This window comes from Cricetulus griseus, chromosome 10 (genome assembly GCF_003668045.3).
Source record: "Cricetulus griseus strain 17A/GY chromosome 10, alternate assembly CriGri-PICRH-1.0, whole genome shotgun sequence".
NCBI lineage: Eukaryota > Metazoa > Chordata > Mammalia > Rodentia > Cricetidae > Cricetulus > Cricetulus griseus.
In genome coordinates, this window is record NC_048603.1 from 13,197,737 (window position 1) to 13,210,159 (window position 12,423).

Here is a 12,423-nt window from a genome sequence, read left to right on the forward strand (position 1 = left end):
CTCTAGATTTTATGCTATTAGAATACCCCTCGTTTTCTGTTCATTTACTTTCTTTGAATAGCAAAGACTCTCAGTAATTAGGGACAAAAATAAATACCCCACTGTTTTGTTTGGGTGGAGTGTGTGTGTGTGTGTGTGTGTGTGTGTAGAGACCAGACTGTCCTCAAACTCACAGAGATCTGCCTGCCTGTGCCTCCCGAGTGCTGGGATTAAAAGTGTGCGCCACCAATGCCCGGCGGCCTCCCATTTTTCTGCAAGGAGTACAGTTACGGCACTTGCACGTCTGGGTTCTTCCATGGCTTCCAGGGATCAAAGTCATCAGGTTTGTCCTGCAAGCACCTGTACCCGCTAAGCTATCTCCCCAGCACTTTGTTTTGTCTTGTGAGATACAGTCCCATGCTGTAACCTAGGCCCATCTGGAACTCACTACGTAGCCCTAGCTGTCCTCAAATGCACAGCTTCTGCCTCAGTTCCCAAGTGCTGGGAGTGTGGGAACTAAGTGTTCACATACTCTTCAGCAAAGCCTCCCATCCCCCAAATAAGTAGTGATTTCCCTAAAGAGGCGGGGTCAATCAAAAGCCAATCACTGGTTAACAGCATCTGATTTTAATATGGATAAGCAAAGAAATACAAGGGTTTTGTTTGTTCGTTTGTTTTTTGAGACAGGGTTTCTCTGTGTAACTTTGGAGCCTGTCCTGGCACTTGCTCTGTAGATCAGGCTGGCCTCGAACTCACAGAGATCGCCTGCCTCTGCCTCCCGAGTGCTGGGATTCAAGGCGTGCGCCACCAACGCCCTGCCAGAAATACAAGTTCTTCTTAGTGTCTTAGGGTTTTGAGTGCTATGAAGAGACACCACGACCATGACAGCTCTTACAAAGGAAAACATTTAACTAGGGTGGCTCCATTATAGTTTCAGAGGCTCAATCTGCCATCTTCATGGCTGGCAGCTTGCAGGCAGATGTGGTGCTGGCTACATCTTGACCAGAAGTCAGCAGGCAGTCAATTAACTGTCACACTGAGAGAAGTGTGAGCAAGAGAGCTCAAAGCCCGCCCCCACAGTGACACACTTCCTCCAACAAAGCCGACCTCCTAATAGTGCCGCTCCCTTTGGGGCCATTTTCTTTCAAGCCACCACAGCTAGTATGCATTTAAAATGTTGCTAAATTCTTTTTTGAAATATGAAAAAAAAATACATCATGACTAAGAAAAAGATAGTGTGTGTCCAAGGAGTCCCTCCTGGTCCAACCAACCTGTTTTCAATGCAGACATTCCCTCCTGGTACAGTTTAGTGACCAGACAGCCTTCTGCTGCGTGAGACATTCTATGCCATTGCCTGTAACTCTTTTAGCAAGTCATTAGAGGCTGTGCACATGAGTGTCTGCTGAGTGTTCCGTCCAAATGAAAAAGAAAATCAAATATGGGAAGGCCTAGAGAGAGGAAGTGGAGGTAGCTATACATCCCACTGTATTCAGACATTAAATTATCAAGAAATGAAACAATCATTAAACAATGAAGTTCTTGCCCTAAATAAAATACCTTGTCCACAAAAGGTCAGTCGGTAATTGTTACAACATCAGACAAGATATTCAAAGGCCCGAAGAAAGGCACAGACCCAACCCAGCAGAAACTTAGAAGGCACTGGGTTGCCTGTCTGGCTGAGAGGGCTCACTGATCTCACTCTGTCACTGTCATTTCTCATTTACCAGCTGGAGCTTGACACTCGATGGCCAAAGTGATCTGAAGAGTCAATATATCTGAAATGCTTGCTTTGAACTTGTCTTTGGATGGGAGCGGTGTTTCACTGGACAGCTCAGGCCTGCCTGAAGTTTACCCTGGAGTCCAGGCTGGACCAACTCAGGATCTTCCATCCTCGGCCTCCCAAGTGCTGGGATCACAGACCACATCAGACATTTTTCAGAACGTGAGCCCGATCTTCTCTGTTCAGCCACGTGGTCTTGAGCAGGCTGTACAGCCTTTCTGTTTCTGTTTTCTCACGGAGATCCACCTGCCTTTGCCTCCCAAGTGCTGGGATTAAAGTCGTGTGCCACCGCCGCCTGCTTCAGCCTCTTTCTTTCATTCTCTTTTCTGTGCCTCCCCATTTTTCTTCTTTTGTTGTTGCTTTTTAATTTGTTATATATGTACATGGGTGAGCTGAATGTGTGCCTGCTCGCCACATATGCACCAGATGCCTGAGCAAACCGGAAGAGTGAGTGTATTGGATGCTTGGGAACGGGAACTACAGTTGTGAGCTGTGGGTGCTGGGAACTGAAACCGGGTCCTCTGGAAGAAGAACCAGTGTTCTCTGGCACTGTTGTTTCCAGTCAAAGTTCCATGTAGCCCAAGTTGGCCTCAGACTCAATCCTGATCCCTAAAACCCACTCCCCACGTGCTGGGATTACAGGTGTGTGCCTCCGTGTCTATTTTACACATTGCTGGTGATCAAACCCAGGGCTACCTACATCCTTCATCCTTCTACCGAGATACACCTTCAGCCCCGCACGGTTTGGGTGGTGGTGGTGGTGTTTATTTTGCTTTGTTTGCATGAACATCTAGAGGACAACTTGGAGGAGTTGGGGACCATGTGGGTCCCTAAGACTGAACCTAGGTTGAAGTCTTGGTAGCAAGTGCCTTTACCAGCTCAGCTATTTCAATGGCCTTGATACCATTATTAACAATCATTTAGGCAGCAGAATTAGTTCACCTAAGCTAGGCTACTTATTAAAGAATATAGAGCAAACCACAGTTCAGGCAGAAAAGTTGATTTCCGAGCTCCTGTTTTCTCAGTCCCCCCCCCCCCATACAAATGTTAGGCTATCCGCCAGGCAGCTGTTTGGAGATAAGAGAGCTACAAACCTATCTGACTATGTATTGTACTTCCCAACAAACAATATACTGCTATTAGACAATGCCTGGCAACGGAATGCAAATGAAATTAATTTTCCAAGGGTTTCCTAACTTCCAAAGAGCACAGGGAGACTAACACCAAACTTATGGGCCATGTAAATTGGCTTTAATTTGTAAAACTGGGTTATCGCTTTGGCCTCTGACGTAGACTTCTAAATCAGTCTTCAAATTAACAGTGAGTAATCTGTTGTTTCTGGAAGTAACAAAAGACGTCAAGAGTGCTTATGCTTATGACTCCCTTATCACAGAAACCATCCGGGTCACTCGGAAAGTTAAAGTGCTGACCTACATCCAGTGACACACACACAGCCAACGAAATAAAACAGGACATTTTCAATCTCCCACACTTGGAGTTGGAACCAGGCTCTGGTCTCCTTGCTTTGCCTTGCATATTGCCGACGGTTAGATGCGGAGCTGGCTGGTGGCTGGTGCTGGGATACAGGGACTCAGTACACCGGGATGCCTTGCGACCCTATCCATCTGGCCCTACATTCTGTATAAATAAGTACATAATAAAATCATTCATTATCCAAGGTGGAAACCAACCCAAGGAATTACATTTATAAAAAATGAAGGGATATTGGTGGTGCACACCTTTAATCATAGCGCTTGGGAGGCAGAAACTGGTGGATCTCTGAGTTCCAGGCCAGCCTGGTCTACAGAGTGAGGGCTACACAGAGAAACCCTGTCTCAAAAAAACAAAATAAAGGGTACTCTTTTTACATATTAATTTCAGAAGCAACAGAATATAGCCTGAACTTTATCCCTGGCAAAGTAATTTTTAACAGTATTTGCTACATTTTTACTATAAATTACTACCAATATTTGTGGTGTGTGTGTGTGTGTGTGTGTGTGTGTGTGTGTGTGTGTGTGCGCGCGTGTGCACGCGCGTGTGTACATTCATGTGTGTATACCATAGTGCATGTATGGAGATCAGAAGACAACTTGAGTCAGTTCTGTTACCAGAAGCATGTGGGGCACACGCATGTGCTCTCTCTCTCTCTCTCTCTCTCTCTCTCTCTCTCTCTCTCTCTCACACACACACACACACACACACACACACACAAAAATCTCTATAGTCTCAGGTTGCCCACACTGGTCCCAATCTCTGTGTAGCAGAGGATGGCCCTGAACTCCTGATTCTCCTATCACTATCTCCAAGGTACTGATTATACCTGACTATCAGAGAGCTTCTGTTTTTCTTTGTTTTACAGTACTGAGTCTCCAACCTGGGGCTTGTACATACTAAGCAATGTTTTTACCTCTGAGCTGCACACACAACCCTCATGATTTTTACTCAAGATGTATACATTTTTGGTTTCTATAGACTGGGGAATATTCTAGTAATTTCCTTTATTAATAAAAATTTGCATTAACATCCCCCCTCTCCCATCAACAGGGTCTTGCCATACATATAGTCCAGGCTGGCCTATACTTCTGAGGCTGTCCTGTTTCATGACAGGACAGATAACGAGATCACAGACTAGATAATTCATGATGAATAGAACTTTATTGACTCATAGTTCTGGAGGTTGGAAGCCCAAGATGGAGGGGCTGGGATCTAATGACCACACCTTGCTGTGAGATCTCCTAACAGAATGAAGAGGTCTGGAGAACATGAGGAAGGGGGTGGGGGTCTGAACTTGCTTCTTTAGAAGGGCCTCATTCCCTTCGTAATTGAGCTTACCCAGTAATACTGTTACATCAGGGTTTAAGCATTCTGCCCACAGCTCTCATTCCCTGATTCCCCCCGTCAATTACTATTGGTCACATTTACTCATGTGACTATATGAGACTTCTATCAGAGGCCAGTGATTTTAGGCTTTCATATTACCTACTTCTGAGTAACTTACCATTATTTATAAATTCATTCAGTCTTTTCTATGTATTGGCACAAAAGCAAGTAGGTTTGAATCAATGGGTCAGAGTGATCTAAGTGCGAATGTAATTATGATTTTAACCTTGGGGCTTTCTAATACTATTCTTCACTGGCACTACCTGTGGATTTCTGTATGAGCAACCTGACTTGGCAAAATAACCCAAATCCCAAACCTCAGACATGATTAAATATGCTGTTCTCATCAGATAGCTATCACCCTGTTAGTTCTCTACTCTGTTGTCTACTCCAAGGTAGAGCAGTTTTCAAGTTTCTATTGTGTTCATTAGAAGGTAGCATTATTCTTCCAATTTGAATACACAAGTACTCATTACAAGGCTACATAGTTTCAACTAATGTTGCCAAATCCTTCCTGGAGTAAATGTTGGATTAGGTCATGGTCCAGTACCCTAGCTCCAGGGGAGGTCAACATCCCTGACTTGAGCTGTTCATCACTTGAACTTCTGTAACCCCCTACAGTCCTACTGGGCTGAATCTGCAATGGAACGAGTCTCCACTAACTCCTCAGGCCCCTTTCTCCACCATGTTCTACCTGTCAAAACCCAGTCAGTCTTCTCTGTTCCCACCTGTGTAGCATTTTCTAGAATGGGCACAACTCTCAAAATTGCCTTTCCCAATGCCTAGGTGATAAAAATCCAAACAATATGAGTTTGGAATTTATCAGCATCATTCCACTTGTTAACACTGGAAGCCCCTTTTCATCCTGTTTCAGGGATATGACGACTCATTCCATATTGGACCGAACACCCTGCTCTTAAACGGCTTGACTTTCACTATTCTAATTCTCCCCGTCTTTGGCCAGTCCTCGCGGCCTCTTCTGCCCATGCCCCTTCTCTTAGCAATCTCTACCTGTTATGCAGATCTTCCATTTCCTATACATGTGACACCTCAATTGTGTCTATAATGAAGATCCCCCCAAACTCACATCCAAAAGGCTCTGCATCTCCCCATTTCCAGGGACCTCCTGAATTTGGGTTTCTTTCCTTTGGGGCAGGATCACCCGCCATCCAGGCTGGACTAGAACTGGTCTTAAATTTATGGCAATCTTTGTTTTTTACCCCCCCCCCATGCTAGGGTTACAGGCATGTACTACCACATCATCAGTTTGGGGGTTATTTTGGTGGGGAGGTGGGTATCACTGTTGTTTTGAGACAGGCTCTTACTCTGCAGGCCTGGCTGGCCTGGAACTAGCCTCCTGCCTCCCCAGTGCTGGGATTACAGGTATGTACCAACATGCTGAATTTCTTGGTAAGGTTTTGCTCTACACACTGAGTGATCTTTTAAAACATCTCTTTACCTGGATATGGTGGTATGCTCCCGTAATCCCAGCAGTAGGGAAACAGAGGCAGGAGGATTGGGAGGCCCGGGCCACAGAGCGAGACCATGAATCGTGTAAAAGTAGTAGTGTGTATGATATGGCATTATGAGCACCGTATTCTATATTATGGCCCTGTCTAAAATGCTTCGAGAATGAAGGCCAAGTTCTAATCCCTTCTTGATCTCACTTTAATAAAACTTTCCATTCTCCTCTGCAATCATGCCACCCAGTGTCCCAACCTACCCATTTCTGTGCCTCTTTTATTCCCTCCCCTCAGCCCGAACACTGGCTCTCAGAATCCTGTTTCCCTGGAACATAAGCCCTCGGATTCACTCGGAACGGTTTCCTAGGGAACCCTCAGTTAGCTGCAGTTATGTTTCCCTTCTCCTTAGTTCCTTGCAACGTTTACCTTGTTATCTGCCAACAATTTGGTTGTTTTATACGTGTTCCCTCTCCCCTGCTTTGTAAGAAAATATCAGACGGTGTGTTTAGGGGGAGGAAGCTCCTTGGGAAGTTACCAAAAGTGCAGGAGGCTGAGCATGGCGGCTCATAACCTCGAATCCTAGCACTGTAGAGGTTGTCGGGATGGACATGAGCCCAAGGCCAGCATGGACTACACATTAACATATCCTGTCTCCAAAAAGCAAAAGGGGAGGGAGGGGGGAAGGAGGAGGAAAGAAAGAGCTAAGATATGTCAAGAAAAATAGGGGGAAAACAAGCTCAGGTACTGAGCCCACAGCTCAGTTCCCTCCACCTAATACTCTCTACCTCTCTAAGGTTCTGGCTTTACCAGATCTGCAAGAGTGCTTTCTTCCGTCCCATTTTGATGATTTATTAATCACTGTGCCACTTACAAGATAAATGGAATAAAAGAATTGGGGGTGGGTAGGTTCAGGGTCTGTTCTACTTTAAAAGGTCTAAACCTTGCAGGGGCATCAGAAATGGGGCCCAGGGCTGTGATGTCAGCCCTGGAGCCCAGGAAGGAGGCTGGTTAAACTGGAGCTCAGCTTAAGCTCCCTAGCACAACCCTGTCTGCCCATCCGCTCCCACTCATTTGTGCTGAGTCTGGAGTTGCAAAGCTTTTTAGCAGGGAGAACTGAGTGACAGCAAGTGCTGAAATGGCCTGTTTGTTTGGTTTGCCTTTTCCAGACAGGGTCTCACTATGTAGCTCAGGCTGTCCTGGAACTTGCTCTGTAGACCAGGCTGCACTTGAACTCAGAAATCCAACATCTTCTGCCTTCAGAGTGGGGGGATTCACCATGCACAAGTAGGAAATGGCTTTTTTTTTTTGCAACCCCCCAGGACAGAACCCAGGGCCCTGCGCTAAATCCCTAAATTCAGGAAATAACTTTTAAACGTGTGTGTGTGTGTGTGTGTGTGTGTATGTGACCTTTAAGTTATAATAGTAATAAAAGTTATTAAAGACCAGAAAAACCAGGCGTGGCAGCGAATGCCATAAGTCCCAGCACTTGGGAGGCTGAGGCAGTAGCAACTCTGAAGTCAAGGCTAACCTGGTCTACAGAGTGAGTTCCAGGACAGCAAGGGCTGCACCGAGAAATACTCTCTTGAGAAACAAAAAGAATTTTAAAAACAACAACAACAAACAACAAAAAAAAATGACTGCAAAAGGGCAATAACCGGGGGGTGGGGTGGTGGGGAGAGCGGGTGTTAAAGAGATGCGCCTTAAAGTCTTGTAACTTCGGCAACGTCTTCAAAACACCGGCCCCGCTTTAACAGGGCTGGGGGGGGGGGTCCGAGAGCATCAATCGATTAACCCCTCTTTGAAAACGAAGACAAAGAAAAGCCACGTTTAATAATAATAATAAAAATTAAAAAAAATCCTACTGCACCATATCGCCACACGCCAACCCCGAGCAGCACACTGTGGGCGCGATCGCAGCCTCGGAAACCACACCGCAGTGGCCCTGGCTGGCCACCCCGTTCCCGCTCCGAGGCGGGAACCTCTCGCTGCTCGGGAGCCCAGCCCCGCAGTGCTCACACCACCAGGCGCGGCGCTGGCGCTGGCGCTGGCGCTCGCCCGCCTTCCCCTGGAGGACAGGTGTCGCCCGGTCGGGGACCCGGGGACGATCCTGAAGACGGCGGCACGGACCCGCCGCGGGCTCACAAAGCCGAGCGCTACCTAGCTCGCACGCTCGCTCGCTTGCTTTGCTCGCTTGCTGGCTCGCACCGCTGGCGCGCAACGAGCGCAGGCGCCGCCAGGGCTGGGGAGCTGGGGGCGGGGCCAGCTCGCCCTCGGCCCCGCCCACGCGTGCGTCTCCCCGCCGGGCGGGCGGGCGGGCGGGCGGGGGGAGCCGGGAGCGGCGGGGCGCGCGAGGGCGGGAAGCTACCCGGGCCTGCCGGTGGCCCCGCGCGCGCTCCCCGCCCTTTGGGTCCCGTAAGTGCGGCGCGGCCCCCCCTCCTCCTTCCTCTTCCGCCCTCCCACATCCCCCCAGCGCGGCGGCGGCGGCGGCGGCGGCGGCCGGGCTCCACCCCTCTCGCGCGCGCGGCGGCGCGGCCGTCTGTGACGTCAGCAGGCCCCGCCCCCGGCTATAAATACCGGCGTCGCCGGCGCCGCCCTCCCACACTCTCTGGCTCCGCTCGCGGCCGCCGTGTTTCCGTTCCTCTCTCTCTCTCTCTCTCCGTCTCTCTGTCTCCTCCGTGTCTCTCTGTCTCTCGCTCGCTCGCTCTCTCCGTGCCTGTCGCCCGCTCGGCTCTCCGCCCGTCCGTCCGTCCGTCCGTCCTCGTCCTCCTCCCGCGTTCTCGCTCCGCTGCCCCGCGGCTGTGACGAGGCTGAGGCCCCCGTCTCCCCGCCCGGTTGGCGCCCGCCTGCTCGCCCGCGGCCTCCCTCTCTTCCCCCCGCGCGCCTTCGCCCCGTTTCTCCCGTCCGGCCGCCGCCGCCACTGCCGCTCAGCTGGTGTCGGAGCCGCGCGTTTCCCCCCACGTCGTCCCCGCAGCCTATGGCCCAGGCCGCCTTGGGTATTTCTGCTCAAGGTAACCACATCCCTCTTTAAAAATTCCGCCGAAAAAGAGAAGACGCTTTACCCGACTCTTTGGGCCGTTATCTCACGTGAGTACCGGTCCGGGGGCCGGGGGAGGGAGGGAGGGAGGGGAGGAGGGAGGGTCGGGCAGGCTCGCTCGCTCCCCTGGCTCCCCTCGCTCGCCCGGCTCGTCCCCCCGCAGTGCCCCGCAGGCCGGCGGGCGGGCGGGCGCGCGGCCTCGAACATGGGGCGGCGGCGGCGGCGGCGCGGCTGCTCGCCCGTGCCCCGGCGCTGGCTCGCACCTCGCGCTCGCCGGCTCGCCCGCTCAGCCGCGGTTGGGAGAGCGAGCCAGGGAGCGAGCGAGCGAGCTAGGGAGGGGGGCGTGTGCGCGTGGGGACCCGAGGGGACGCGTGGTGGTGGTGGTGGTGGTAGGGGGGGGTCCGGGAGAGGAGGTCTCGGTCCCCGGCCGGCGGCGTGCGAGCCCCCACCCCGCTCCCGTGGTGCATTGCTGTTTCCGGGGAGGGGGCCCCAGCGGCGGCCCCCGAGGGGCACGGGGGGGTCCCGCCGCCCTTCCCGGGTTCCCGTCCCCTCCCCACCCCCCGTGGCCCCGCGAGGGGGTCGGCGGTGCCGAGCGGCCGGCCGGGGCGCCGGGTTATGAATGGAGCGAGCGGGGCGGGCCCGCAGCCGGCGTCTGGTGACAGCTGGGAGGAGGCTGGATTCTTGCGGGCGGGCGGGCGAGCGGCGGGTGGGTGGCGGGTGGGGGGTGCGGAGAGCGCGCTCCCCCCTCTGGCGGAGGAAAGTTGACCTCGCCCGGGGCCGGGCGACGGGGAAGCCCGGGTGTCAAGTAGCAGGCGGGCGGGTAGGCCTTTGGCCCCTTCTGGAACCCTCGGCGCCGCTGCCGCCCCGCCCCGCCCCGCCCCTGCGGCTCTCCTGATTGGGCCGAGCGGCTTTCACTTACCCGGGTCACCTCCTCGAGCCCGGGGATTCGTCACCGCGCCGTGGTTTGCCGGCCCTGGCGGCGATCGCGGCGGGGCAGGAGGAGGGCCAAGGGTCGGCCGAGCCGGCGGCCCGCGGTGGTGGGTGGCGGAAGCGTGTTTTTAACTGGGCTGCTTCTGCCCCCGAGGACACCGTCTACGGCCCCAGGGTGTGGGAAACAGATGGGGCTCGGTGTGGTGGTGCATTTATTTGTTAGGTCGTCCTGTGCTCGCTCGCACACTCGCTCGCTCGCTCTCTGCTGCTGCGTTTTGCCGCGCTCAAGTGCCCGGTCTGCGCGAGAGCTGGTTCACTTTTGCCCCTTACTGAGCCGAGTTCCCCGGGGAAGAACTGTGTAAGCCTGGCAGAAAGGTCTGACACAGGAGGACGTGCTTGCACTGGTCATGCCCGTGAGGCCTGAGGGGTTCCAACGCGTGAAGTAGGAAAGAATGCTCAAATAAAACTGTACAGGATAAAGATACATTAAGTAATCAATTTACTTCTCTCCCGGGGTCGTAATATGATTGCTAACAAAAGAAATCAGAGTGGCAAGTCCACCCTAGATTCCCCCCAGCTAAGCATTGTGAGATATATATATTCATCTGGCCATTTTACTAATCTGTATTACAAACATCAGAACTTCAATAGCTACAACTTTAGTATTTCCATGTATTAAATATGGAAGTAAAATTCTCTTGACCTGTTTGGGTTTTGTTTGTTTGTGGGTTTTTTGTTTCTTTTTTCTTTTCTTTTTTTTTTTTTTTTTTTTGAAACAGGGCCTCACTTGTAGCCCTTGCTGATCTGGGATCCCTAATTTACCTCCCTCCTCAGCCTGGTGCTCGGACTACAGGGTTAATACCAGGCTGGCTTCTGTGATGAGTTTTAACAAAGGAGTGCGTGATGCAGAGGGTTGTTCATGTAATTCCAGAAAGATTTTGGTTTTTTGAGACAGGGTTTCTCTGTGTAGCTTTGGAGCCTGTCCTGGCACTCGCTCTGGAGACCAGGCTGGCCTCGAACTCACAGTCCAGGAAGGTTTTGAAGCCAGCATTGGCCACATAATAGCAAGATCATCCTATGTCCAAAGAGGGGAGAAACAGCTGTATAAATAAAAACGTAGATCATTGCTAACCCCATAAAGCTCCTGTAGAGGCCTATCTGGTCTTCCTTTTTTTGTTGTCGTTTTGTTTTTAAATCAAAGAACTTAAATCCACAATTGATGTGCATTCTTTTGTGCAAAAGATTTTTACTTGCCTGGTGGTGGTGGTGCACACCTTTAGTCCCAGCACTCGGGAGGCAGGAGGTAGGTAGATCTCTGAGTTCAAGGCCAGCCGGTGTACACAGTGAGACAAGACTCCAAAGCTACACTGAGAAACCCTGTCTCAACCGCCCCCCCCAAAAAGGTTTAAAACTTAACATATATTTGTATATTAATAGGTTGTTCTTGAATAATCATTGTATGAATATATTTCTTTTTAGAAAATAAAACCCTTATTTGGAAAAGTTGCAAAGATAGCAGTAACAATTGTAAAGATGCCAAGAGAAAAATGATTTTGAGGAGTGTCTAAAAGGACACTCCTTTAATCTCAGCTAGGAGGCAGGTGGGATCTTTGTGAGTTTGAGGCCAGCCTGGTCTACAGAGAGAATTCCAGGACAGTCAGGGCTACACAGAGAAGCACCCCCCCCCCCCCCCGAAAAAAAAAGGTGGAGCTGGATTTGTAGCTTAGTTGGTCAAGTGCTTGCCTAGAATTTCAAACTCTCAGTTGATTTCCCAGCTCCCAATAAACCAGGTGAGTAGATGCATACCTGTGATCCTAGCATCCATTTGTAATCCCAGCATTTGGGAGAGGAGGCAGGAGGATGTCGGTGGTCTTTGGCCTCCCAAGGAAGAGTTTCAGGGCCAGCTTGAGGCTTCATGGCCTTTCAGCCCATTTCTAACTCCTAATTTACACAAGCATAAATGAGAGTGTAAAGCCTTTTTGGCTGTTCAAGACAGATTTGTCTGTGTAGCCCTGGCTGTCCTAGAACTCAGGGTTAGAGTTGTCCTAGAACTCAGGGTTAGGGTTAGGTGGAACCCTAACCCTGCCTCTCCCTTTGGAGTTCTGGGATTAAAGGCATGCACCACCACTGCCTGGCTAGTGTCTATTAAAATTACAATTAGGGAGTCTTTATTCCCTAGTAGTACCTCTGTTAAATGACAGTTTAGATTATCACTGAAGAACATTTGTGAATATCTAAAGTTTAATGTCCTCAATTTTTCACAGCATTTATCTTGGGTTGCCATAAGCCTTAAAATAGCTGTTAATAGGAAAAATGAATAATGTGTCATTCAGGATAATTGTTAAGAATGATCTGAT

General features: G+C 50.7%; 1 protein-coding gene across 1 annotated transcript in view; it reads left to right on the plus strand.

Moving 5' to 3' along the window:
- The first annotated feature begins 9,091 nt into the window (after nt 1-9,091).
- Azin1 (antizyme inhibitor 1) overlaps nt 9,092-12,423 on the plus strand; it is a 29,755-nt gene continuing 26,423 nt past the window's right edge. Inside the window, 1 exon segment of the mRNA NM_001291486.1 lies at nt 9,092-9,186. The gene's annotated coding sequence lies outside the window, so the exon portion shown is untranslated.